We start from the raw sequence: 6,681 nt of genomic DNA, 5'->3' as shown, positions 1-6,681 counted from the left end.
CAGGAACAATGCCAGAGGCCCTTTAGAACACACACTCATTTTGGTAGCATAATTAATAACCACTTGCTGACTGGGCCATAGACAAAAGAAGTCCTCCGTCAGCAGTGGAATACCAGGGTTATGGCTGCAGCAATATGCCAAAACCTTGGTATTGTTTTTTTCAGCCAATGATTTTCTAACTGATAAAAGTGGTCTCAGCAGCAGATTCGCCACTGGATCACTTTTAGAAGCGGCGGAAGGGAACGCCCTCTCTAGGGTTGCCACCTTTTCTCCAAGCCAAATCCGAACACTTTAGCGGCGCAGGGCAATTTTTTTGTAGTATACACTATAGGAATACAAAAGACCTGGGACACCTTTGGGTGCCCGAAGGAGAGTAGCAATGTGACACTCATAGACCAATGAACAGTGGGTGTGGCCAAATTTTATTTGCTGACATCATTGGCCTTCCCCCCAAGTGATGCCGAACCTGTCCTCAGACAGCTGCCCACAGCTCCCAGACAGCAACAGATTTGTATGTGTCTCATAATCCCAGATACTTGGGGAGACACAGCCCTGTCAGAAAAATGTGTCCGTGTTTCAGGCGGACTGAAACCCATACACATAATTCAAAACCCGGACTGTCTGGGTGAATCCTGGACAGGTGGCGACCCTAGCTCCCTCCCACCGGTGGTTTCTTGGCCTACCTGTGTAATCGGTAACTCCAGGAACCCATCTGGCAGTTGCGGCGCTAATAACAGAGATCAGCGGAGAAAAGATGGCGTCCACTCATCTCTATGGTCTAGGAGGAAAGGAGCGATGTCATGATGTCACTTCTGGTTAGGGTTGCCACCTTATCCCTTTAAAACCAAACACCTATTAATTACACAGGTTCTGTGGCTGATTAAGGTGGTAATTAAACTCGTTCAGGTTTAAAGGGATGAGGTGGCAACCCCACTTCTGGTTCTGGCCCAATGTAAACATGGCCGTTTGTTTTTTTTTTTAAGCACAAGATCAATTTTTTTTTTTTTAATCTAATGCTTTTTACATTGTAGAGGAGAGATGTGGGGTCTTATTGAACCCAGATCTCTCTATAAAGAGGGTCTGTCATGCTTATTTCTATCACAAGGGATGTTTACATTCCTTGTAATAGGAATAACAGTGATCAAAAAAAATTTTTAAAGAGAAAGTGTAAAAATAAAAAAAAGTAATAAAATAAATAAACAAAATTTTTTTTTTAAAGCACCCCCGTCTCCCCGGACTCGCACACAGTGGTGAACGCATTTGTAGGTCAGCCCACATATGTAAACAGTGTTCAAAACATACATGTGAGGTATCGCCATGAACATCAGAGCGAGAGAAATAATTCTAGGACAAGACCTCCTCTGTAGCTCTAAACTGGTAACCTGTAGAAGTTTTTAAAGAGTCGCCTATGGAGATGTTTAATTACCATAGTTTGCTTCCATTCCACAAGTGTGCGCAATTTTAAAGCATGACCTATTGGGTATCTATTTACTCGGCTTAACATCATCGTTCATATTTTACAAAAAATTGAGTTATATGTTGTTGTTTTTTTTTTAATTCAATAAAATGTATTTTTTCTTTAAAATGTGTTTTAAAAACTACTGCGTAAATACCATGTGACATAAAAAAAATTGCAACAATCGTCATTTTATTCTGTAGGTCAGGGGTAGGCAACCTTTTGAGCACAGTGTGTCGAAAAATGTTTTCAAAGAAATTGAGGGTGCCGATTTTATAACAAAAAATGCCAACTTCACACTCTCAATCACGAAAAGGATTTTTTATAAAGTAAATGCTGTAAACTACTTTAGTAGTGAGAAATTAAAATCCTGCACTCTCACCTCAGATCAGCCCCAATTCATGCACCTTTACACCTCAGATCACTGTCCCCCCTGCACATCTGCCCCACCACTGTAACCCCCTGTACATCTGCCCCACTACTGTACCACCCTGCTCATCTGCCCCACCAATGTACCCCCTTTCTCATCTGCCCCAACACTGTAACCCCCTGCACATCTGTCCCACCACTGTAACCCCCTGCACATATGCCCCACCACTGTTACCCCCTGCACATCTGCCCCACCACTGTAACCCCCTGTGCATCTGCCCCACCTCTGTACCCTCCTGTTCATCTGTCCCACCACTATAACACCCTGCCCTTCTGTCCCACCACTGTATCACCCTGCTCTTCTGCCCCACCACTGTTACCCCCTGCACATCTGCCCCACCACTGTACCCTCCTGCTCATCTGTCCCACCACTATACCACCTTGCCGTTCTGTCCCACCACTGTGTTACCCTGCTCTTCTGCCCCACCACTGAACCACCCTGCTCTTCTGTCCCACAACTGTACTCCCTGCACATCTGTCCCACCACTGTAACCCCCTGCTCATGTGTTCCACCGATGTACCTCCTTTCTCCTCTGCACCCCTCTGCACATCTGCCCCACCACTGTAACCCCCTGCTCATCTGTCCTACCAATGTACCTTCTTTCTCCTCTGCCCCAACACTGGACCCCTGCTCATCTTTCCCACCATGGTAACCCCCTTCTCATCTGGCCCAACACTGAACCCCCCTTGCTCATCTGGCCCATCACTGTACCCCCCTGCTTTTCTGATACACCTTTGAAACCCCTTCTCATCCCTCCCACCACTGTACCTCCTGCACATCTGCCCCACCACTGTACCCCTTGCTCTTCTGTCCCACCACTGTAACCCCCCTGCTCATCTGCCTCATCAATGTACCTCCTTTTCTCATCTGCCCCACCACTGTACCTCCCTGCAAATCTGCTCCACCGCCGAATCCCCATGCTCTTCTGTCTCACTATTGAATCACCTTTTCATCTGTCCTAACACTAAACCCATCTGCTCATCTGCCCCACCATTGTAACCCGCTTTCTCATCTGCCCCACCAAAGTAACCTCCTGCACATCTGTCTCACCTCTGTTCCCCCCTGCTCTTCTGCCCCACCTATGTTCCCCGTGCTCTCCTGCCCTACCACTGTAACACCCTGCTCATTTGTCCCACCAATACACCTCCTTTTCCATCTGCCCCACTGCTCTACCCCCCTGCTTTCCTGTCCCAACACTGAACCCCCTTCTCATCTGCCCCAGCACAAAACCCCCCTGCTCATCTGGCCCAACACTGAACCCACCTTCTCATCTGGCCCCCCACTGTACCCCCCTGCTTATCTGGCCCATCACTGTACCCCCTTCTCATCTCTTGCACCGCTGTACCCTTCTGCTCATCTGTTCCACCTCTGAACCCCTCCTGCTCATTTTCCCCACCGCTGTACCCTCATCTCATCTATGATATGCGTGATATGCAAAGTGGTGAAAGGAAGCAGAGATGAGACACATCTACCTGTTCTGGCACACTCATCCTGCTGATCCACCTCTCGCATCCAGTCCATGTGTGATGTATGGGATGTATGTGATGTATGGGATGTATGTGATGTATGGGATATCACATACAAGCATTACTGAATGGATGCGCAATGATAAGCTCAGGTCAGGGGCATTTTCTGAAAGCAGTTAGCCTGTGTGTAGGATCATAAGTTGGGCCCCTGCAGCTGAGAAAAAGTGGGGCGCTCTGCGTCACAGTAAAAGTTGGGTGTGATTTTCATCGTACTGAATAATGGCTGTGGCTTAAAGGACACAGAGTGCCGGGGTTCAGTAGTAAGTGACACAAAGGTTCAGGAAAAATTTCAACAAAGTTTCCAGAAGCTCAACAGTAATTCCACAAACTGTCACCTGATTGTGGTTTTCTCAATCACGGTGAAATCATTTCTTTCTGAGATTGGTAGTGGCAACCAAGCGAGTCATCTTCCCCCAGATGGTGGGCGGGGCTAGCAGGACTGTGATTGGCTTTAGCAGTGGCCAATGACAGTCTCCTCCTCCTGGAAACAGGGACCCCCCCTCCAGCAGAACTGCACCCAAACTCTTCCCCATCACAAAAGCTGACGATCGCAGCAACTGCAAAGTTAGAGAACCTAAACAATGTTTCCCATCTTTTACAATGTCTGGGGGCGTAGTGCCTTCCCCCTTCAGTGCAGGTGTGGCGTGCAGTGCAGGAAAGAAGTGATGTCATGATGTCACTTCTGGTTAGGGTTGCCACCTTATCCCTTTAAAACCAAACACCTATTAATTACACAGGTTCTGTGGCTGATTAAGGTGGTAATTAAACTCGTTCAGGTTTAAAGGGATGAGGTGGCAACCCCACTTCTGGTTCTGGCCCAATGTAAACATGGCCGTTTGTTTTTTTTTTTAAGCACAAGATCAATTTTTTTTTTTTTAATCTAATGCTTTTTACATTGTAGAGGAGAGATGTGGGGTCTTATTAAACCCAGATCTCTCTATAAAGAGGGTCTGTCATGCTTATTTCTATCACAAGGGATGTTTACATTCCTTGTAATAGGAATAACAGTGATCAAAAAAAATTTTTAAAGAGAAAGCGTAAAAATAAAAAAAAGTAATAAAATAAATAAACAAAATTTTTTTTTTTAAAGCACCCCCATCTCCCCGGACTCGCACACAGTGGTGAACGCATTTGTAGGTCAGCCCACATATGTAAACAGTGTTCAAAACATACATGTGAGGTATCGCCATGAACATCAGAGCGAGAGAAATAATTCTAGGACAAGACCTCCTCTGTAGCTCTAAACTGGTAACCTGTAGAAGTTTTTAAAGAGTCGCCTATGGAGATGTTTAATTACCATAGTTTGCTGCCATTCCACAAGTGTGCGCAATTTTAAAGCATGACCTATTGGGTATCTATACCTATTGGGTAACCCCCTGTACATCTGCCCCACTACTGTACCACCCTGCTCATCTGCCCCACCAATGTACCCCCTTTCTCATCTGCCCCAACACTGTAACCCCCTGCACATCTGTCCCACCACTGTAACCCCCTGCACATCTGCCCCACCACTGTTACCCCCTGCACATCTGCCCCACCACTGTAACCCCCTGTGCATCTGCCCCACCTCTGTACCCTCCTGTTCATCTGTCCCACCACTATACCACCCTGCCCTTCTGTCCCACCACTGTATCACCCTGCTCTTCTGCCCCACCACTGTTACCCCCTGCACATCTGCCCCACCACTGTACCCTCCTGCTCATCTGTCCCACCACTATACCACCTTGCCGTTCTGTCCCACCACTGTATTACCCTGCTCTTCTGCCCCACCACTGAACCACCCTGCTCTTCTGTCCCACAACTGTACTCCCTGCACATCTGTCCCACCACTGTAACCCCCTGCTCATGTGTTCCACCGATGTACCTCCTTTCTCCTCTGCACCCCTCTGCACATCTGCCCACCACTGTAACCCCCTGCTCATCTGTCCTACCAATGTACCTTCTTTCTCCTCTGCCCCAACACTGGACCCCTGCTCATCTTTCCCACCATGGTAACCCCCTTCTCATCTGGCCCAACACTGAACCCCCCTTGCTCATCTGGCCCATCACTGTACCCCCCTGCTTTTCTGATACACCTTTGAAACCCCTTCTCATCCCTCCCACCACTGTACCTCCTGCACATCTGCCCCACCACTGTACCCCTTGCTCTTCTGTCCCACCACTGTAACCCCCCTGCTCATCTGCCTCATCAATGTACCTCCTTTTCTCATCTGCCCCACCACTGTACCTCCCTGCAAATCTGCTCCACTGCCGAATCCCCATGCTCTTCTGTCTCACTATTGAATCACCTTCTCATCTGTCCTAACAGTAAACCCATCTGCTCATCTGCCCCACCATTGTAACCCGCTTTCTCATCTGCCCCACCAAAGTAACCTCCTGCACATCTGTCTCACCTCTGTTCCCCCCTGCTCTTCTGCCCCACCTATGTTCCCCGTGCTCTCCTGCCCTACCACTGTAACACCCTGCTCATTTGTCCCACCAATACACCTCCTTTTCCATCTGCCCCACTGCTCTACCCCCCTGCTTTTCTGTCCCAACACTGAACCCCCTTCTCATCTGCCCCAGCACAAAACACCCCTGCTCATCTGGCCCAACACTGAACCCACCTTCTCATCTGGCCCCCCACTGTACCCCCCTGCTTATCTGGCCCATCACTGTACCCCCTTCTCATCTCTTCCACCGCTGTACCCTTCTGCTCATCTGTTCCACCTCTGAACCCCTCCTGCTCATTTTCCCCACCGCTGTACCCTCATCTCATCTATGATATGCGTGATATGCAAAGTGGTGAAAGGAAGCAGAGATGAGACACATCTACCTGTTCTGGCACACTCATCCTGCTGATCCACCTCTCGCATCCAGTCCATGTGTGATGTATGGGATGTATGTGATGTATGGGATGTATGTGATGTATGGGATATCACATACAAGCATTACTGAATGGATGCGCAATGATAAGCTCAGGTCAGGGGCATTTTCTGAAAGCAGTTAGCCTGTGTGTAGGATCATAAGTTGGGCCCCCGCAGCTGAGAAAAAGTGTGGCGCTCTGCGTCACAGTAAAAGTTGGGTGTGATTTTCATCGTACTGAATAATGGCTGTGGCTTAAAGGACACAGAGTGCCGGGGTTCAGTAGTAAGTGACACAAAGGTTCAGGAAAAATTTCAACAAAGTTTCCAGAAGCTCAACAGTAATTCCACAAACTGTCACCTGATTGTGGTTTTCTCAATCACGGTGAAATCCTTTCTTTCTGAGATTGGTAGTGGCAACCAAGC

Source organism: Aquarana catesbeiana, linkage group LG03 (assembly GCF_042186555.1).
Source record: "Aquarana catesbeiana isolate 2022-GZ linkage group LG03, ASM4218655v1, whole genome shotgun sequence".
In the NCBI taxonomy this organism is placed as follows: Eukaryota; Metazoa; Chordata; class Amphibia; order Anura; family Ranidae; genus Aquarana; species Aquarana catesbeiana.
This window is presented reverse-complemented; position numbering follows the sequence as displayed.